Genomic DNA, 23,077 nt, shown 5'->3' on the forward strand with positions numbered 1-23,077 from the left:
CGGTTCCTGGAAATCTGGTACCAGGATGGGAAGCACAGTGCTTTTATTAAAGGAGCAGGGGCTGAGCAGTGGGAATGGTAGTGTTTCTTTCAAACACTAACAGGAAAATTGGAAATGCCACCACTGCAGCCACGTAATTACCACTCTCTTACTAGGTCTCAAGCTCTTAGACTATTGCTCAGACTTGTTTTGGCAGGAATCCTGGTCTTTTCTAGTTTGTAAGTATATGAACACTTAGAAATCAGTTCACAAATACCTGGAAGAACAGATGCAAAGATAAAGAAGGGATAACAAGGTTTTGCTAAACATAGTCAGAGGATAAGATTAAGCTGTGAGTAAATGTAGCTACGAGTATGCCCATTGTCATGTCAGCTTCACAATAAACCCTGTGATTCTTCATCGTAGCATCCCTCTTGCTTACTGGGTTCCTCAGTCTTTCTTGTAAGGCTGCAAGCTCCGTGAGGACAGAACCTGTGTTTATCTGCTAATGCTATATCCCCAGAATCTACTAACAGTGCCTTGTATACATGAGGTGCCCAATAATGAGTTATTGCCTGACCACCCCAAAGTTCTATTGACTACCTCTGAGTCATGTTGCTAGTTTATAGGTCAGAAGTTCCTTTATGTTTGGAATAAGTACCCACAATATGGGTCATTGTATTGCAATTGTTTAGTCTGCTAGACTATGTTTATCACTGCAGCCCAAGGAATCCATGGGACTGAAAATGTGAAAGGATCTTAACATTGTGAGTGCTGTACCTACCATTTCCTTAAAGTGTGAGTAACAAAAGTTAATGTGATTATTTGCTATCAACACAAAAAGTGTGTTTTTATTAACTAGGGCTTGATATCGAGTCTGGCTCTTGTTGGCTATGAGGATTTGGGCAAGTTATTTATAACTATAAGCTTCTGTTTTTGCATCTGTTGAATGGGGGATATAAATAGTAACTATTTCATAGGGTTTTTGGGAAAGAATAAATGAGTTAATGTGTTTAATTTACTTGGCACCATAGTGGACACATGGAAAATGCTTAGTAAATATTATTATTATCAGAAGAAGAAAAAGGGGCAGGAGGAGGAGAGTTAATGGTTGTTTCAGCTACAATTGATGGTTTCATAATCCTTGCTCTGTGGCCTAACTGTCAGGCATAAGGGTTATGCATTTCATTAATTAAATTAGTATTATCTTTATACAGATAAACCAAATTTTAGGTTTTGACTTCTCAGATTATCTAGTTGGAGAATGACTTAAAAATAGTATTTCTTTTTTTCTTATCTCAAAAGTAATGCATTCTCATCATGGAGAAGAGGGAAAGGAAAGCAATTACAATTAACCCCACCTCAAAGTTAGCTACTCTGCAAACTTTGAGGCCTTTATATTTCGTAAAACTCTGATCATTAAAATCACTCTGTTTTGTAACTTGCTCTTCTCACTTTTTATTGTGACTCTTCTCCCATAACATTAAAAATCAAGTTTTAGAAGAAGATTTAAAGGTTGCACAGTATCTACTTATATGGACCCACTATAATAGAGTTAAACAGAATTTCCTGTTGTGGGTCATTCGGTGGTTCCAAAATATACTACATAATAATGAATATTGTGTGGAACCTCCTGAAGACTAAATTGTTGCATGCATTCTTAATACTTTTATTAGGTTTTACAAGGTTCAGTCAGCATCTGTGAGAATGATTTTCTCAATACGTGGTTTAATTCTCAGAACCTAAGTCGCGAATATCCACCCAATTTTCAAAAATGGTGAAAGATAAAGAAATGTCTTGCATCCAGACTACACATTCTGGGCGTCCTTAGCTGCCTTGAATCTTTCTCTTGGTCCATTCATCCCAGACCCCTACTATCCATCTTTCCTTCTTCTTAGAGTGTTCTAAAGGCAGTTTTAGTTGCTCCCTTCTCTTCCCGTGGGACCCAGAGGTGTGCTGGTAAATGTGTAACAGCTGGTTTTCCAAAGGGTAAGGGAAACCCTGCTTTATAGCATTTGCCGATTTCTGTGGTGTAGACACTCCCACCATGGCCAATTTCAAGCCACCAACATGATATCACTGAATGTGAAGTTGGGGTGGGGGGAAGTCCACAATTGGCTCTCAAAAGCTGGACTGAGTTGGCTCCGGCACACCAGTGTGGGTGTTAATGGATAGTCAACACAGCCTCTATCCCCGCTTCACTCCCCAAGGGAGCTGTGACGTCCAAGAGTCTACACCTTCTATCCATCCCTCTTTACCTTTCATCTCCCATTAGGACCTTGAGAAGAACCAATTATTATTTCAGTTGTAAAAGAAAGCACTTCTTATCCATTCCCGCCTCCCCCCACCCTGCAAATTTTCCATCGTGTTGTAGAGACTTTATGTTTCAAAGACGTGCACATGCCTTCTTTTCATGATTACTGGTAAATAGTTTAACATGTAAATATCTAATTGTGGTAATGATGACTGAAATTGGCTTATATGGAAATGACTCCTATACAAGTAAATCCTGTTTAGTTTGTGGTAAACAGAAAATAGATGATGTCAGATGTCAGAAACATCCTTTTGCATCAATTACTTGATTATACAAATCAGAAAATGACAATGCAGGGAGGTCCCTTAGCATGTCCAATTACATTTCAATGATTTTTTACAAATATTTCCTGAGCATCCCTATATGTGTAAAGGTTCATATTAGGGGTAGATACAAGAAGACATGGAAAATAAGTGCCATATATCAAATATTTCCAGGTGCAAGAACTGCACTAAACAACTTCCATGTAGTTCAGTCTTCATAATAAGCCTGCATAAAAGGTTATTTTCAGCCTCATCTCCCAAAAAAGGAAACAGATGTTTAGAACCAAACCCATCTCACTGATTACCAGCTCCAGGTCTTTCTTCTGAGTCACTCTGTATTAGTCTGCTGGGGCTGCCATAATAAAGAACCACAGACTGGGTGGCTTACACAACAGAAATGTATCTTCTCACAGTTTTTGGAGGCTAGAGTCCCAGATCAAGGTCTGGCAGCGTTGGTTTCTGGTGAGGACTTGCTTCCTGGCTTGCAGAGGGCCACCTTCTTTCTTGTCACCTTACATGACAGTGAGAGAGGGAGGGAGGGAGGAAGAAAGGGAGAGAGAGAGAGAGAGAGAGAGAGAGAGAGAGAGAGAGAGAGAATGAATCTTGGGTCTCTCTTCCTCTTCTCCTAAGGACACAAATCCTATCAGATGAGGGCTCTAATGACCTCATTTAACCTTAATTACCACCTAAAGACCCTATCTTCAAATATAGTCCCATTGAGGGTTATGGCTTCAAAGCACGGACTTTGAGGGGGACACAATTCAGTCCCTAGCACACGCTAACATGCCTCTTCCCCTTCAACAGTTCCGAGTGTATAAAAATTTGGAGGCATGAAAGTGATCACCGGAAACCAGTCTCTGTGCCCACAGTTATCATCTCAGGGGGTGTATATGCTTAGGTGGGAAGGTAGGCTTTAATCCAATGTTCATGGGTAGCAAGAAAAGCAGAGTACTGATTTATACCCCAACACAGGGGAATTTCAAATGCACTATACTAAGTGAAAGGAATCACACTCAAAAGACTACATAATGCATTTCATTTGCATGACATTCTGGAAAAGGTTCAACTATAGGGATAGAAAGCAGATCAGTGGTTTGTTGATGTTTTGGGGTGGGAGTTAGGGATGGAGGAAGGAGTCAATTTCAAAGGGAATTTGGGGAGATGAGGGAACTGATTCATACCTTGAGTGTCATGATGGTTACACAACTACATGCAGTTGTCAAAACCAACAGGACTATACCATAAAGTTTTCCTTTTTAACTATCGCACATTTTTCTTGGGGAAGGTCTTGTATCTCTGCCATGCTTGTGATGCCTTGTGATGTCCGAGGTCCACAGCTGTCCCTCCAGGCTCCATCTATTTTCCTCCTTGTATGTAGCTTAGCGAGGCTCTTCATACATAATTTATTTCTCACTAAGCGTAAGTCTTATTTTTCCCTTTATCTGTGACTTTATTGATTTCTCTCTCTGGGAAGCAGGCTTAGTCTTGGGCAATTTCATTTGTCTTGTGTGGCATTGTACACACAAGAGTCCTGTGAGGTCAATATAGTTATCTCCCATTTCCTGATTAAGCAACTGAGTCTCATGTTTTCTTCAAAGAACTTGTCTGTTCTCACACAAGTAATAAAACGGGAGTGCAGCATTTCAATCCTGGTATGGCTGATATGATGGATGATTGGTTATGGCTTCACGGTTAATTTGTCTCGTGTTAAAGATTTCCGGGTTTTCATTGACTGACTCAGTGTCAGTTAGAATACATTGTAACAGAAACCCCAAGCTCAGGCGGCTTAAATCATAAGGAGAATTTACTGGGTTGTGAATTCCAAAGTCCAAAGGTATGGTAGGCTTTAGGTAAGGTTCACTCTACTGACTCAGCAACGTCACTGTGGACCAATTTCTTGTCATCTTGCCACTCTAGTTTATATGGAATATAGGCTGTTAATCTGGTGCCTATATTCTAAAACTGAATATTTGTTGCAATCCCAAGAGAATGGCTAACACCAATGGAGGCTTCTTTCTCTAAGGCCCCCACATCGTCCTTCACATCTTATTCAATCACATGCCCAACTCCGAAATAATTATGGTGGACAGGGTTGGATACATTGATTGACTTCCGCCAATCTCAAACCGAACCACAAGGCTGGGAAATACAATTCTGTTCAGAAGGAGAGAGTGGGGTAGGATGCTGGGGAAGCTTCCAAAATATCTGCTACAGTCTTCAAGTCTGACCAAAAAATCTAACTCACTGGCCAAAAATATGTTTCCTATTATCTATGTATGTGTTGTCAACATCTTTTATGTGTAAAGGCTCAGACGGGATGGAAAGGTGTCTTGTCTAACACGAGTATTGGCAGTTAGTTTCTGGAGGAGCATTTACTGCAGTGTCATCACTTTTTTAGTTGTGATGGAGGTGAAAGGGCTAGAAAGTGGCTCTGGAGTGTGACTGCATTTTGGTGTTCGAGGAGCCTTTTAAAAAAAAAAATTGAAACAACGTTATAAGTTGCCAGATCTTCCCTTCCTTTCTAAATCCACAAGCATCTGAAACCTTCTATGGATATAATTCTGGTGAGAGTGGAGAGAAGAGATTTGCGGTCACTTTTGTACAGTAATTAGAATAAACATTTATTTAGTGTTTTATGCAGAATTTATTTATGGGATTGATAAGCAAACAAAATGTGGAGATGGCCGAGTGCTGAGTTAAAGATGCAATCTTCTCAAACCACACTCCATTATCCAAAGATCTCCATTTGGTATGCACCCTAGATCCAGATGGCGTTTTGATTTTCCACTCTGAACCTGTGACAGAGACAGCTAATTGTCCCCTGATATCTGTTCCTCCATTTTTTTTACAGTAACAATAATAAACTAAATAATAATAGAATAAAAAGCCACGTTTCTCAGTCTCCTATAAGACTCCACATGACCATGAGACTAAGCCCTCTTCAGTGGGACATAAGCGGAAGTGGCATGCACAGCTATAGCAAGCGTTCCTAAAGGGAAGGTGTAATTTTCTCCTCTTTCCTCCTTCCTTCTGTCAGGGATGTGGACAAGTACTGGGGTCGCCACCTTGTATCAGAAGGTGAGAACCGTGTGCTGAGATTAGGGGGGCAATAGGTAGAAAGAATCGGGTTCTCGGTGAGATAAGGGCCATGATATCAGCCCTGGACTGCCTGTGTTTGTGTGAAAGAGAAAAAAAAAATCTATCACATTCAAGCCATTCTATTGTTATTTTTCTGTCACTTGCAGCTTACACGTAGTAATAGTAATAGCTGATGGTTAGAAGAGTACGTGGCACACGGTAAAATACCTGTCAGCTCTTTACATGAACTAGGCTAATCTTTACAATAACCTCATGAGGGTTATTCTTTTTTTTTTTTTTTACCCATTTTACAGACAAGGAAAGTAAATCCGAAGTCAAACTCATCCTAAGTAGTGAGACAGGGCTTGACCCTAGGCACTCTGGCTCCAGGGTCCCGCTTCTTAATCTCCCTGCTGCCTTTAGTTAATACAACTCCCACCCAGCAGACTGTTGGGGGAACCCCTGGAGAAGTCTAGCACAGCGCACTGAGGAAGTTATTAGTTTGTAGCGTCTTTCGAAAATTGCTTCTGATGAATCTAATGCAAATAATCTGAACCATATGGATTAAATTGCCATTAAAATATACACATGGGTTTAAAAGTTGAGAGCAAAGCTTGTGGCCAAATACATAGTGTGTTTCCGTGAGCTTGGAAGGTTGGATAATTGGCCTGAAATGCCGTGTGGCCCAAGAACATAGAGGTTCCTCTATTTCTAATTAATCTGGTTTTGCGGTGCTTTCGGAGGATCGTTGGCCAAATTACAGATGAGCAGGAGCCGTGGCCTGGACCTTCTCTCAAGCTCCGGAGGGCAAGTGTGTCTTCAGCGTTTCAAAATTTAATTTATTATTGTAACCTGAGTAATCTACTTTCTTGTCAACAGAATATTTTTCTTGTTTCTACTCCAGGATTTTATATTTAAAAATCTCTTTATGAGCCTTTCTAAGCTGGAGCAAGCAGTCTTGGATCAGATAAAACTGAATTCATATCTCTTAAGTTCAAGGCAACAGAGACCTAGAAAAAAATGTATCCTGGCTCTTGTTGGGCTTTGTAAGTTTGTTTATTCATTCATTCAATTATTCATACGCAAGCATTTAGTGAATGCTGTCTGTTAATAAAGTGACTTGGGACAAGTTACTTTACATACATTATCTCTGAAATTTACAACAAATCTCAGATAGATTAAAGGTGCTTAGCACACAGAAAGTGACTGAAAAGGACAGTTGTAATTATTATTATTATTTTCAAGGCCTTATGCTAGGCAAAGAAAAAATTAGCATAGAGTTAGAAAATATAGGACAATGTGCCATCCTCTCTCATAACCTTGACAGGCATGGATAAACATTCATTTATTCAAATCCCAAACAAATATTTATTCCACACTTATTATTAGCCAGATACTATGTTAAATACTGAGCATAAAATAGTTAAATAGATATATGGTTCTAGTTTCAAAGGCCTTCCTTACGTTCTAGAACAGCACAGTCCGATAGATATATAATGTGAGCCAGAATTTAGATTTTCTAGGAATCACATTAGAAAGTAAAAAAGAAACAGGTGACATTAACCTCATAAGCGTATCAATTTCATAAACCTATCGTTAATATATTTTGTTCCTATTATCTCTAAACTATTCTCATTTCAACATATACTCAATATAAAATTATTAATAAGATATTGTACATTATTTTTTCATACTGAGTCTTCAAAGTCTAGTGTGGTTTTAACACATACAGCACATCTCAATTCAGATGCGAAATTTCCGAAAATACTTGATCTGTACTTACAGTTCACAAAATATACAATTCAAAAGTAGATTCACGTACTTAAGTCATTCTAAGCTTTTGTAATTTCCATGAAGTCAATCAAGTGTCAGTTTTTGAATTGAAACTAATTCAAATGAAATACAATGTAAAATCCAATTCCTCCATAACACTTGCCACCATTTCAAGTGCTCAATAGCCACAAGGGACAAGTGGTTACAATACTGGACATTGCAGGTCTACAGAGGGCAGTGGCTATTAAAGAATAGTTCTGTTACAAATGTGATAAGTATTTCAAAGGCATGGTGTATAGCATGGTGAGAAGCCCAGCACCTGACCGGGAAGATCAGGACACATTCCTGGAGGAAGAAGCATTTCAACTGAAGGCTGAAGGACACTGAGGAGGTTTTCAGATGAAAGAGGTCAAGAGGAAAGATCCTGTGCAAATGTCCTGTGACATGAGGGATCACGGGATTTAAGAGCAAACCGAAGAACGCAGAGTTCAGAGAAAAAGAGTGGATGAGCTAAGGCTAACAGAGTACCTCGGTAGGATCCAGGCCACGCGAGGACTAAGAACCCCAAATCCTACTGCAGCCTAAGAGCATTGGGAAGTTATTGAAGCAAAGGAGTGTTAAGTTTTAAGCAAAGGAGCGCTGTGATTGGACTTGCATTTTTAAAAAATCACTTTCCCCCCTTCTGCATGCTCTCTATGAGTCCTCAGTACAGTGCTCCAGGAGCCAATGATACATGCAGAATCCGCAAGTGTAAGAAGAAAGCCATTTCCATCTCAGGATTAGGAGGTTTCGTTTATAACAGAATTCAGCTATCAGATGGTGGTTGCCAGCCCCTTAGGGACTAGCTGTAATTAGTCCAGCGACCTCCCTGACCACCTCATGGAAAATGAGATTCCTTCCTCAAAAATTCTTCAAATTCCCCAGGGGGCTTATGACCTAAAGGGCATTCACAGCTGTGTGACACAGAATCAATCGCACAACACAAACATAGCAGACAAGAGGTGACCAGACGGGGAGGGGCCCAACTATCTGTGGTAACTGGCTGCTTTGAGCTGTGAGACCTTAGGCAAATTGCTGAACTACTGAGGGACTCAGTTTCTCCAACAGCTAAATGAGGAAAATACTTCTCATCTTGTGACATCGCTGTGAGGAGTAAATGCGATAACAAACAGTGCGTGGTACCTGGTGGGGGCTGAACAAATGGAGTTCACTGCCCCCTTCAAGAAGAGCCCTGTGCTTGCTCCTATTATAATATGTAATCTAATAGGAGAGACAGATACAACCATCATTTCCTGTTAACGTTTCTGCATGCGTCTTAAGAGAAGGGTTTATGCCTTTTGCCTAGCTCTGTACCTGGCACATGGGAAAGTCTCAGTGATATTTACTGAATAACATTTAGCACGAACTATACACATGAAGAAGAGGTAATGACATCTAAGGTGGGAAAGACTTGTGGGTAAAGGAACTACGCAGTGAAATCAAAAGAGTGACGTTCATTATTGTTCACCACATTGCTGCCTTTCTTTGCATCACAAACTATACCAAAGACACCCCTCCTCCACCCCAATGTTTAATATGCTGAAAGCCACTTGAAGGCAGGGACCACGCATTCTACATCAATACATCTTACACTTTAATATAAATCACTCAAAGATCTCGTTAAAATGCAGATGCTGATCCAGCAGTTCCTCGGTGGGGCCTGGCACTCTGAATTTCTAAAAAGACCCCAGGCAGGACTGATGCTGTTGGTCCCAGACCACACATGGAGCAGAAACGGTCTGCATCTTTTGAATGAATCATCAACAGGTCCAGAACAGGATTCCCCCAATATTTGACTTATTTATTCACTTATATATGTGTATATTTTAATTTTTATCCTTAAAAATAGCTTACGTTTTAGAGCAGTTTTAAGTTCACAGCAAATTGGAGCAGAAAGTGCAGAGATTTCCCATTTCCCCCCACCCCCTATTTACAGTCTCCCCCATATCAGCACTGCCCACCAGACTGGTACCTGTGTTACAATAGATGACCCCGCATGGACCCATCGTTATCACCCAAAGTCCATAGTTTACTCTCGGGTTCACTCTTGGTCGTGTACATTCCATGGATTTGGACACATGTATAATGGTATGCATCCATCATTATAGCATCGTACAGAGTATTGTCACTGCATGAAAGATCCTCTATCCTCTGTGTATTCATCCCTTCCCCTTGCCCTTGGCAACCAATGATTTGCTACTGTCGCCACAGTTTTGTCTCCAGAATATCATATGGTTGGAATCACAAAGCAGGAAGCCTCTCAGATTGACTTCTTTCACTATGTAATATGCATTTAAGTTTCTTCCATGTCTTTTCGCGGCTTGATAGCTCATTTCTTTATAGCTGAATAATATTCCGTTGTCTGGAGGGACCACAGTGTATGTATTTATCTATTCACCCTCTGAAGGACATCTTGGTTGAGTTTCAAATGATGTCATATGAGTATTTTCTAACTATCTTAGTTGGGGGAAAAAAAAGAGATAAACAAGGCAAGGACTGTATGTGCTTGGCAACTTTCTGTTATTGTTGTTGTTGTTGTTGTTGTTGTTGTTTTTTAAGGCCATTTTTTGACTATGAAATTCAAAAGCTACAGGCCAGGATGGTCTTTGTGCTTCCAGCTCCGAATGATTTACAAGCCTCAGGGAAAGGCCCACTAGGGGGAGACGTTTAGTAGTGTTGGGCTCTCCTGGTCAGCCAGAGTGTCTTTTTCCCCTTAAAAAGTCAACTCCTCAGTAAACACACGATCGCTCACGAAATTAAACACCCCTATGCCAGATGGTTTGATATGCACGTCGCAAAGATTTTCCTGCGGCACGTGTGAAAGAACGCTCCGCAGGAGCATGGCGGGGCGTCCGGGGAGGGCTGGTGTATCCATCCCACGCTCAGCCTAGACCAGCAGAGCCGAGCGCATCTGGGAGCAGGAGCACGCCTTTCCAGACATCACAGCTGAGAGTGTTTACTCATAAGAAGTGAACCAAACTCCGGATTGTTTAGAATAAGGAGTTGTTTAGGAGATCGCGCTGGGCTCCCAGGAGCTTGCAAGGATGCAGCACGCACAGCGCGGGCGTTCTCAGCACTGGCTCTGAGCAGACACCCTGCAGATGCTGAGAAATTTCTTCCCAGGACAAGACAAGGGTGCAGTGCTTCTGGTCTGGTACCTTTCCAAGGATAGGCACGTTTACTCACTGTCAGCTTGTAGTTAGCTGCCTGGTATACTTTTTAACGATGCACTGAGTGCTATACTGTCTCGGAAGACATCTGTCCTAGTGCCAGAAATTCCACTGCTGATGAATGATGCTTTAGAACCCCTGGCCCAAGACAGCCATCTTTTGTAACCCTTTCTTCATAACAGGAATGGCTGTGTGCGACATTTCTTTAGTTTCCTTTTTAACACACTCAATTTTCTTTTATAAAATAAATGTATCTTAAGACGAGATGTGTAGCTATGATAAGTGGAAAATAAGTTCCCCTTGCCATCCACAGACAGCACGTGTGTAACAATAAATTCAATAAAGACCCTACAACGTTACTTCATTCTAGCTACTGTGGCCCTTGAGGGTTTTGAGCCTGAGACCGTTTTCCTGTTAAACAAGGGGATTGACAAGTGCTAGCAAGAGGAGTTAAAGATGTTTTAGGCCCCATATCAGATTTTTTTTTCCTTGACAAAATAATCAAGAGGCCTGAAGGGGAACAACTTTCTCCCGATGTGATTCAGTTATTTAATGTCTTGTCCGTATACAGCTAGTCACTCCGTAATCCGCCTAAAACCACCTGGTATACCACCAGTCGGAATCCTCTAAAACTTTGGGAAACAGCTTCAAATCGAAGTGATGAAAGCATCACCTGCTCGAAAGAACTCCCTCTGTTGCCTAGAGGTGAGATGCCGCTTAATTCCTTCAGAAAGCTACAGGTTTAACCCAGAAGCTGTCTGTGTTGTGAAAAATAACTTAACAGATAAATTAGAATTTAAGGGCACCCCCACCACCGGGCTGGCAGGCTGTATTTCTTTCTTTATTTTAATGTCTCAAAATAAAAATAATTGAACTAGTTTCCAGGACCTTTGGCTCCTCTCTTTCCCCTCATCCCACATTCACTTTGCCACTCAGGCTGACAGTTTTTGCCATCTCTTCTCTGGCGTGCACCCCAGGTAAGCCAAGTCTAAACCCTCATCCACTGTTGCCTGAACTTGATAATACTTTCCTTCCTCTGTCTCTCCACCCTTCCATCCATCATCTAGATAAAAATGATCTTCCAATAACAATGCACAGTTTTTACTGCTTAAAGATTCTAAGTAACTTGCCCAAGGCCACACAATTTGTAAGTGGCAGAGCTGGGATCCAAATTCACTTGTCCATTGGCAAAGGCCATAGTTTTATAACCATATCAGTCTTCTTTGCCAAAGACAGAGGTTAAACAACTGACCTTCTTCTGCAAAAAGGTATTTTGTGGACTTTACGAACCCAAATATATCCAACGTTCCCCAAATCTAAAAATGGCTGTTAACTCAACCAGTCAACATTTATTACACGTTAAATACATTTGGACTCTTTTGGTTCAAGTGGTAGAAATACACTTAAATTGGCTCAAATGCTATGTTATAATTATAAGCTGTATACTGTGTATGACTGAAAAGTTTGGGAGGTAGGGCTAGCTTCTGGCCCGGCTGAAACCAGGACCCAGGTCTTTACGCCTCAGTCGCTGTCTCTGTATCTCTCAGTCCTGCTTATATCTGTGCTGCTCTGTTCTTGAGCTGCTCTCCCCCTTGTGGTGACAAGATGGCTGGTGAAGCTCGCTAGCCCCAGCAACCTACAGAAAAAGACTACTCGCTTCGTTGGGTTATACTTGCAAAAGTTCTGGGACTGCATCTCATTGGCCCAGCTTGGGCCATGTACCAGCCGTTGTGTCAGGGAAAGGGTTGTGCGGATTGGCTCAACCTAGACCACGTGCCCACATCTGGAATCAGGGAGTGCAGCTAGCCCTATCTGAAATCAATGGACACAGACTGGAGGAAGGTAGTGTTCTAAAGGGAACCTGAGAAACAGTTACAAGGAAAGAATGGGGAGAGAATGCTGCAGGCAAAAGCCACAGGGGCTGCTGTACCAAATGTGTGTGTATGCCTGCTTGTATGTTGTGTGGGATGAAGAGTCATTTAAAGCACATTCTTGTTTTCAAAGAACTAGTCAGCAGGTGACAGAGAACGAGAAACAGGAACTAGTAAGAGAACAAGGGGAGGGAGCACTATCTCTATCTCAGCGTTGACACGAAACAGTTAAACTATGTGTAACAGAAATTCAGAAAGGGTCTGGGATCATTGTGGGGTTGGGGTGAAATCACTAGGCAGACGTCCTGGAGAAGGGGGGTCCCGAAGGATGGCCGAGGACGTGGCTGTTGCTGTAGGAAAGATTTTGGCCTCTCTGGCCTTCTCCCCTGGTGTCACACCAGGAATATGTTTATTGCATGACAAAAGGGACTTTGCAGGTCAAATGAAGACTAACAATCAGTTGATAATCAGTAGTTTGGCAATTCTCAGGCACCGAGTCCCCTGGAAACCTCTCACTATATCCCTTCCCTGAAAGTTCCCTGTAAAAGGGATGCAGGTGAGGAAGACATAGTGGCACATCTGGTACCTGTCATCAGACAAGGGGTGTTTGCCCCTTCAGGATTCAAGAGGAATATGTAGTTTAGATCCCAAAATATTAAGGTTTCTTAGACATTGAGAAACGATGAAAAACCATCAAAATTGTGGCTTAAGTGACCACCAACTTCACAGTTACCTGGTGTTTAATAAAAACCAAAGAATCCTTTTGAAACAAAAGCTTCCATGTTTCCCCGAAAATAAGACCTAGCTGGACAATCAGCTCTAATGTGTCATTTGGAGCAAAAATTAATCTCAGAGCCAGTCTTATTTTACTATAAGACCGGGTCTTATAATATAATATAATATAATATAATATAATATAATATAATACTGGGTCTTACATTAATTTTTGCTCCAAAAGACGCATTTAGAGCTGATTGTCCGGCCAGGTCTTGCTTTCAGGGAAACACGGTAGAAATCTGCATTTTAAGGTAACCTTCCCAGGTTGACTTCATTTTGATAACGACTGGCTTGTGAGGTCAATGGAACAGCATCTTAGGGATGTACGATTGGCCAGATTATTGGAAATTTAGAAATTTGAGATTCTGCTCAATGGCCTTTCTGCTCCCCTTTTCTCAAACTTCCCCTTCTAGTTGTCTGCTTCTTTGATATTGCATGTTTCAAAGTTTGCAAATGAACCAGTGGAAGAGTTAGAGGTGAGACTGGTGTGTGGCAGAGTTATTTAAAGTAGATCCATGATGGTGGTTGATGAAAAAAAAACACATTTGCATTCTTGGCTGTCCCCATTTCAAGCCCTGCTTTTCGGAATGAGAGTTCTGAGTTTGTGGTCCACGGATAGTTTTAGGGTGTTTACAGAGCTTTTGGAGACTAGGCTTCAAACTTTGTGTTAAAAACACATGCGCATATGTGAATTTTCTGTGGAATTGTTTATGGCTTTATCGTTACCTCAAGGTGGTTTCTGATCCTGAGAAATATCAAATACTACCATTCTGAAGACTCATTTTCTCAGGGACCAAGCTCTGTTCACAAAGATTCCTTAGGAAGAGCGAGATAGTCTGTTTCTGGTTTCATCTTGTAGTGAATTGGAACTCTGAACGCCCCAGCTGCCAGCCCAGCACCTTTCCTGGGTCTTGGGATTACAGAAATATGAGAGGAATTTGTTTTGCTGAGTAATTTTGAGTAACTTGAGCTGTACATTTGAGGGAAAGAGGAAAATCTGTCAAGCAGTCCTGTGTCCTAGGGCATAGACAACATTTCTCCAACCCAGATGCCCCCCAAATTGGAATCACCGTTACCCTAAAAACAACGGGTGGTCCAGGAAGTGGTATGCCTGATTTTAGAAAGCCAGACTCATCACTGAGGCTATCTTTAATAGAATTCTTTGAACAATGGTCCCCCCCCCCCCCCCGCAGAATGTGATCACAGCTGTTTTATTTTAGCTAATGTAGCAACTCAAGCAATTAAATCCATATTCCTCTGTGGCTATTTATTTTCATGAAGTAGTTCTCAGTGTATTGTCATGGAAGAATTCTCAAGACTTGCAAAGTTAAAACAGAATGTACACTTTTTTTTTTCCTTCTAAAATAACCACATCTGCTTCTTCAAATTGTCTCTTTCTGTTGATGTCTCGTAAGGATGTCAACTTTTCGTCCCTAGGAGGTGAGTTCCATTGGGAGAAATGAGATTTGTTATTTAGAGTCTATAGAATAAGTATTACGGCAAATCATATTCCAGGGTGAGGAGGACGTATTTCTTTTAGCAGCAAAATAACTTAAATTATAGAGCTAATGTTGAAATATTAAATTGTTATAAAAATTAAATAAAAAAGGATTATTTCCTGCTTGTAAACATGTATATGAACAAAAGATTTGATGTATTTTATTATGTGATACTCTCCCTTTCCTTGTGATTATATATTGTGTAATTATTTCATTCATTCATTCAACAAATGTTTATTGAGCAGCTACTATGTGTCAGGAATGGCAAACAAGATGGACATAATATTTGACCTTGTCCAGTTTTTATACTTTCTGACAGACAAGGGGCAAGCAAATAATGAATAGAAGAATTATAGATTGTGGTATGTTCTAGGAAGCCCCCTCTGTGAACTGAATATTTAAGCTGAGGCTTAAAGGAAAGATGATTATTAAAGGAAAGTTTCACAAATTCATATGAATAGGGGAAGAGCACAACGGCAGAGGAAACTGCCCCTGCAAAGGCTTGAGGTGGGACAGGGCTTGATGTATTTTGAAGCACTGCAGGGTGAGTGACATGGTTGGAACATAGTGAGTGAGATAAATGTAAATAGGAAATGAATACGATTGTTCTTGCCTTATTGAAATGTGATTACACTGTTGGGCCTGAAATTACATTGGCATAGTCACTACCATCTTGCTTGCCACCGCCGAGGGATAAGGTGTGTCCCTTTCAACAAAACCAGGATGAGATGTACAGAGATCATGGATGGGTGAGGTGTTATGGACTAAATGTCTGTGCTCCCGCCCCCAAATTCATTTGTTGAAGTCCAAATCTGCAATGTGATGGTATTTGGCGGTGGGACCTATGGGAACTAATTAAGTCGTGAGGGTAGAGTCCTCGTGAATGGGATTAGTGCCCTTATGAGACAGGAGAGAAACAATCTCTCTCTCTCTCTCTCTCTCTCTCTCTCTCTCTCTCTCTCTCTCTCTCTCTCTCTCTCTCTCCCCTTGTCATGTGAGGAGGATATAGTGAGATACCCAGAAGTCTTTAAACCAGGAAGAGGGCCGGGCCCTCACCAAGAACCCCACCGTGCTGACACTGTAATCTCAGACTTCCAACCTCCAGAACTGTGAGATATACACATAAATGGTTGTTGTTTAAGCTGCCCCGTCCATGGTATTCTGTTATAGAGCCTGAGCTGACTAATACATAGGAGTAAAAAGTACTGGAGTGCTTTAAGAAGTGAGCAAATTGAATGAGTTTAGTGTTAGCTTAGCAGTAATGAGAACAACCACCAACCTGCAGAGCTCATGGAGCCAGAAGCCAGCCAAGATGCTGGAGAAATTATTCCAGCCCTTTGGGCTAAACCGGAACCAGGGAAACTTGACAGCTTTACATGGTTTGTAATTGTCATATTGATTTCCTTTTTTTGCTGACTTTTAAATCCAAAGAGAAATGCATAACTTGTCAGCAAGTCTCAACTGTGCTAAAGCAAATAATGAGAGATTTCTATCCATTGCCCCCATTCGTCAGACGTGGGTGAAGGAAACAAGGGATGATCCTGGATGGCGATGGCAGCAGGAATCAGAGGGAAAGGGACGCGAGGAAGAGAATACAGTCTGCTTGGTCAGCTTCCCTCCTTCTCTTCCTTAAACAAGTCAGTTATTGCTTAATCCATGAGGTTTAGCAACATAATCGGAAAATATTGGATTGGACCCCATCCGATGCATTCAATCCATTTTCACCAAGTAGCTACTCTATGCAGGGCCCCAGGGTAGGTACCTTTGGGGATATTAATATGAATTCTATAATGATTCTCCCCTCAAGGAGCCTGAAAATGTTAGGAAGAGTTATCGTGTAAATAAATAAGTGCCATGATAATTCAAGGCAGGGGCAGATTATTTCTGGAGGGAGGACTCTGGAATGGTTTTATGAAGGAGGAGACGTTTAAGTCAGGCTTTGCATTATCAGTGAGATTTGGGTAATAGATACAAGAGTGGGAAGGAATCTGAGGCCCAAAGAACGTATTGCCATAGACAGAGCAGTGGGAGTCAGTTATTGGTGTTGCAAGCATTGCCCGGGGAGCCTATTAAAAAACAAAGATCGTCAAGATCCATTCAAGAGAAATTCTGATTGCCGAGGCCAAAGATGGGGTCAAAGAATCTAATGTTAAGGGCACATCAGACGGACCTGGTGCAGAAGACCCGAGGGCTCCCCTGGGAGGAATGCTGGTGCGCAGGAGAGAAGGGGAACCCTGGAGGTAGGGATGTTTGTTGAAGGGCGTTAGCGTGGGATGAACTTGAAAATGTTGGTAGGAGCCATGCACACAGAAAATCTTAAATGCTAAGTGCTTTGTTTTGCAACATAGCTACCAGTTTTTGAACAGTCGCTTTGAACTAGAGTCTCAAAAGAACATTGTGAGCAAGTTATTTTAGTCCCATCTAAGATGAAGGCAGCTAACCTAAGATTAAGTTAAGTAACATATTCATGTTTCCCCACATAGGATGTGTCAAAGCTGGGATTCGAACCCAGGTAGTTCAATAGGTAGTGGGTAACAGAAGTCAGTGTGATTAGAACTGAGAATTAGAACGATAGTTGGCTGCATAACGAAAGAGAAGAAACTGATGGTGGGGAATCTACTGAAACAGCACAGACAAGGGTTAGGTACAAGAGATCTGCCCAGTGGAAGGAAGGGGAAATGTTGCAAGAATCCCCAGAGCTTTTTGTGAGATTGAATCACACAGGGTTGAGTGGACCAACCGCACTTCTCAGTCTCTCATGATTTCAGCAAGATGGCAGAGGCCTTGCATAGCCTTTTGCAAACCTGTTCCCTTTTGGGACTGTGAGCACTTAGCTACTGTAACCATTGTTTGTGATGTATTGACTCCCAAGTCTCTCTGGCACAAAGAGGGGTAGTAAGTGGTTAAGAACAAAGGTGTCGAAGTCAGACGTCCTGAATTCAAATCCTGACATACAACCTGCTGCTTGAATGACTAGTTTATTGAATGTCTTTGTGCCTCAGTTTTCTCATCTGTAAAATGGAGAGATCATATCAGCATCTTCATACAATTGATATGAGAGTTAAATGAAATAACATATGTAAAAGGCTTAGGAACCACTTCTGGCCCAGAACAAGCCCTCACTAAATGTTAGCTTTGACTCATATTGCTACTATTTTTATTCCTTTATTTTGCCTTTTATTTATTTATTTACTTTCTTGGCCTTGTGAAACTTGGACATGTCTCTTGCTAACTTTATAAGCCACAGGCCTATTCATTTACCAGTGAGAGAAATTCCTGTATCAAGTGTCTGTTTTCTGAGGAACATGAAAATGGACCGTGATCAAGGAGAAATTCCTCTTCCGATTAAGTTTTTGTTCCTGCAGCATCTAAGGAGTATGAAGTAGGCTGGTAATTCAGTTCTAGAAGGAAATTGGAATATGAAAGAAGCAACCTATTGTTGCAATGACATCAAACTTGGCTCCTTCCTTCAAGAGCCTGCTAAAGAGAAGGGAATATTTCTCCTTCCCTGGACTTCTCCCTGCTTAGGGCTCTGTGGCTGTTATGGAGATACATTTTATATATGATTCACGTCATGACTATAAAATTTAATCGTTGTAGGATTGTTATCGTCTTCCTCCATATTGAGCAGTGCAGCAAATCTGTATTCATAGATTCTCTTTTCATTCGCCTTTTCCTTTAGAGTTGGTACCATTGACCACACAAATCATGGCATCCCCAAGAAGGCCGACATAAAGATGTAGGCTGAGTTATTTAAAGAGTGGATTTACAGGTGAGGGAGGGGATTCTGAGAAAGCTAAATGTAAGGTGGGGGCAAAACTCTGAGGCTGAGCCATGTATTTAGCACCTGGGGAAGAATAAGTGCCAAAGCTCTGAGCCCTTGTCCAGGACAGACACTTGAGGAGCTGTAAAGAGTTCCGCTTGCTTGTACGTTTTAAGCAAAGGGAAGGAGGATGTGAGGGCATGGAGAGATATCAGAAGCCACGGTATGTAGGGTTTTAACTTCCATGATTTCATTTTGAGTACAATTGAAGCTCTGGAATGTTTTTAAGCAGAGCAGTAAGATATTATGACATATTTTTTAAAAATCACTCTGGGATCTGGTAGAGAATAGGTCAGAGAAGACAAAAGTAGAGGCAGAGGGTCAGTTAGGAAGCTATTACTGTCATGCAGTAAGATAGAGTAGACGCTCAATGAATTTTCTAAAAATACTACATAATTTGTTTCCCTTTTGTTGAAGAAAATTATGATTACTCTGAATTTAGTAGTTGAAAATTAGTCATTGCAACCCCTGGAGAGGTACACACTCTTCTTAGCATCTCTGGAAATGGTTTCAGAACTCTGAAGACAAGACTATAGTGTCATTGTGTGTGAACGTGGAAGCCTCTCCACAGCTTGGTTTGGGCGACCTTGGAGCACAATAGATCAGCTGTAGAGCACGTTGAGGAAAGTGAGAAACCCGGCCTCTTAAAGAAACGAAACTTCTGTCAGTAGAGGCCATTTTTTTTAACTTTTATTTTAAATATGTTTTTCCAGGACCCATCAGCTCCAAGTTGAGTAGTTGTTTCAATCTAGTTGTGGAGGGTGCAGCTCACAGTGGCCCATGTGGAGAATCGAACCAGCAACCTTGTTGTTAAGAGCACAACACTCTAACCAACTGAGCTAACTGGCTGCCCCAGAGGCCATTTCTTAAATAACAATTAACTCAGAGGTAGAAGAGTATCGCTGAAGAGGGTGTGGGAACCTGGAGAAATGAAAACAAGTCCCTAAGTGTCATAGTTCCTAGGAGGAGTTGAACCAGGTGCTAGGGGAAATAAGGCTGCGGGACACACTTCTTCAGGGCAGCTGGATCCATCTTGCACTAGACTCAAGTAATGGCCATGACCCACCCCAAGGAGCCTACTCAGCACCAGACAAGGCCTAAGCTAATTGGAAACTTCTGACACTTAGAATAATTGCAAGTCAATTTGGCCAAGGGCAAATTACTGCCAGTGGTGAAGTCATTTTGCAGAATTTTCCTTGCTTACCCAAATCCTACAGCTAGAGGAAATAAGTGAAATTTAAGCAGTATATTGGACTCCCAGAGTGAAACTCCTAAGGTAGAAAACGAACACCAACTTACAGAACCTTAGCCCTCTTCAGAAACCCATGGAATTAATTAAATCCAGTTCTCTCTCCCCAGTTGACCCCAAGTTTTCCTTTTTTTATTCCAGGTCTGGGGCTGAGAATCAGGTTTTTAAAAGTGTCTGAGCCTGCTTTGGAGTCCCTTCATTCTCATCGCCCACAGGCAAAGAAACTATGATCAATGAATGGGAGTTATAGGGGAAAATATTTGAACTCAGAATTGGGAAGAGTGTTTTAGTCATATCTGCTCAGCCATGAAACAGACTGTCTTGTGAGACAATAATGATAATATAAGGTCAACATTTATTGAGTGTATACTATGTGCCAGACATGCATGGGCTAAGTGCTTTACATGCACTATTTTATTTGGTCCACAGCAGAGATCATATTACAGATGAAGAAACTAAGGCATAGAAGGGTTAAAGTCACGTGCCTAAGGTCACACAATTATTCTACAGCATTATCCCTGGGATGGGGCAGGGGTTGGTAAACAGAGTGTGCATGTTTTGAAAGAATGAATGTGATTAAGTTCCAGAAATATTTGTGAAAATCTTCTGTGTACCATAGTGTTAGGTATTTGGAGGTAAACAATGACCCATATGATCTAGATTATGGCTGGAAGATATTTCCAGACTAGTCGGAACAATTGAGCCGATGCTTTATAATTTATACAATCAAACATTTGCAAAGTTCCCAAAAAATGCAGTGGAAGCATTTGGTTGCATTTTCAGGTGGACATGGATTTGGGAAAGTCTTCTGGCTTAAAGTGGCATTTCAGCGGAACATGGAAGGATCATGTGGAGACAACTTGGGGACTAAGGAGTATTTCAAGGTATGGATTTACCTTTTATTCACCAGGGTATGAGGAATTTATTACTGCTTTTCTAGTAGGAGGTGATCTGAACGTATCCCAAATTATCTACCAGCTAGAAATAAAGAGATTTGGTTAAAAGAAAGAGTGAAAGTCAGAGGCCAGTTAGATGTCCAGGAGAGTGGGCGTGAGACCTTAGACTGTGGTGACGTGAGGGGAAGAAGAGGGGCAGGCAGCTGGAAAAAAGTTTTTAGAGGTGGAAGCAATTAGTCAGCAGTAGGGGGACTGACAAAGCAGACAGAGCCTATGCTTCTTCTTTAGTTTTGAAACTAGTTAACTTGGAGGGTGTTGACGCCACACATCAGGAGATAACCTGGGCCCTGGAGTACAGGGGAATGAAAAAGGAATGAGATTTGATCATGGATTTGCCATCTATACGAGCTCATGAAAAACACTTTCCTTTCTTTCCTGGCTTTCCATCCATGGTGGATGGGGGTTGCTAGATTGCTAGGTTCTAGCAATCTGTGTAGTCAGCTAGCTAGTGTTAATGACACGGGTTTGTCAAGTACTACTGACTAAATCTGTGACGCTGGAGCGCAGCCATGAACGAGATTTCAGTCCTTGCCCTCACGAAACTTATATTTCCCTGGAGAGGCAGACATTCCATGTATGACTCCACGGGTAATAAGTAAATAACAATCGTGGCAAGTGCTTTGAAGGAAGATTATTAACCTGAACTGGGCTTGGGCCAGGCTGCTGTAAGAAACGAAATTCAATTTGAAACCTGAATGGTAAGTAGGTTAGTCCTGGCCTACATATTTGAATTTGAATACTTTGTTTTCTTGTGATTGGATTGCAAAGGAAAAGATGCGAACACGTTAGGCTGCTTGGACCTGTGAACTGCAACTTTCAACGACATTCTTGATGCAGGTATAAAAGGTCTTATCGACCACAAACATTTTGCCAATATCGTCTCTTCTTTCTGCTGACTTCACCAACTGCCTTGTCAGTTGGCCTTAGGTTGCCTGGATTATTCTTAAATTGAATTCTGAAAATGTGCTTCATTTTCTCCAAAGCGATGACTCGGGGAAGGCCAGAAATGATGCTGTGGTAAGGGAATGACATTGGAATGCAGGGCTGAGGGCTGAGACTCTGGCTGGAGATCACTCAGCCTGCCCACAAATCTAAAAATGCACAGTTTGACTGTAATGCTGGAAAATATCTCCTAATGTTTTGGCTTCTGCCTACAGAAAAGAGAAAGTTAAAATCGTGGATGGCAGCAATATTATTAATTCAGGAATCTTAGCACTCCAGCGCCGCTCATTTTGCCTTAATGATTAAAAAAATAAAAATCATTTCACAGTGAATTTTTCCCACACAGTGTGCAGGTTGAGAAAAAGGGAGGAAAAGGAGAAGGGAGAAGGCAGAACTATAGATTGAGGACGTAGTAGAGACTATTCAGAAATGCCGTTGTTCTTCCTGGGAGACGAGGCTGAAGTGGACTGGAAGGCTTATCCATTGATGCCACTTCTGTCATTTTGCATTGCGTGTTGCCTTGTTGATTTGATTGTTGGATCCCTTTTCCTAGTATACGAAACCACATGCCAAGGTTGATCCAAGGGGCTTGGAATTGGGCTGAGCTCTCTATCACTACGATCCAAACATCTCAGCTGCCTTCAGTTTTCTTATTGAAAAGCTCACATTTTTGCCTGTATAGATAATTGGACCCCTAAGGGGGTATTCAGTCTAGAATAAACTCCAATAAAATGCCAGCCACCTGGGAGAAAGGGCTACGTTCATATTGAAGCCGTGGTTATTTTCTTTTATAGAGGTAGGGGATAGAACTACTGAGATTGTCAAAGTATCTTTTTCAGCACAAGTGCTTTTTACAGGTGACTTTTGTCTTCATTCAAAAACATTACCTGAGCACCTGCTGTGTGCATGGTAATGGGCGAGGTGTGGTGGGCAATAAAAGATGAGTAAACACGTACAAAGATGACTAAACACATACAAAGATGAGTAAACATACAAAGATGAATAGACATGTATTTCTCCCAATACTATGAGCTTCTTGAGGGCCAGGAGTAAGACAAATATAAATCAGGGCACGATGAGGTTAAGATGTGGATATTATTATAACACCAGAAAACCTTTATTGACGCCCTATCACTTGGCAAGCACTGTGCTACATGAGGCTCCGAGGACCTCAGAGTTATGATCACAGAAATGCAATGAAAGCTCTCTGGGGATTCAGGGAGCAAGAATTCACTTCTGGCTAGAGAAGTGGGGAGATTCCTTAGAGGGGGTGCTATTGAGCTGCGTCTTAAAGAATGGAGAAAGGTTTTATAGGCAAAGATGGTGTGGGTGATTTGAATTTGG

The 23,077-nt window shown here is 41.4% G+C and overlaps 1 long non-coding RNA gene across 1 annotated transcript in view; it reads left to right on the forward strand.

Moving 5' to 3' along the window:
- LOC141567484 (uncharacterized) overlaps window positions 1–20,707 on the forward strand; it is a 70,211-nt gene extending 49,504 nt beyond the window's left edge. Inside the window, exon 3 of the long non-coding RNA XR_012490124.1 lies at window positions 20,619–20,707. This is a non-coding gene — a long non-coding RNA (uncharacterized LOC141567484). The remainder of the gene's footprint in view (window positions 1–20,618) is intronic.
- The last annotated feature ends 2,370 nt before the right edge of the window (window positions 20,708–23,077 follow it).

Source organism: Rhinolophus sinicus, linkage group LG11, assembly GCF_036562045.2.
Source record: "Rhinolophus sinicus isolate RSC01 linkage group LG11, ASM3656204v1, whole genome shotgun sequence".
In the NCBI taxonomy this organism is placed as follows: domain Eukaryota; kingdom Metazoa; phylum Chordata; class Mammalia; order Chiroptera; family Rhinolophidae; genus Rhinolophus; species Rhinolophus sinicus.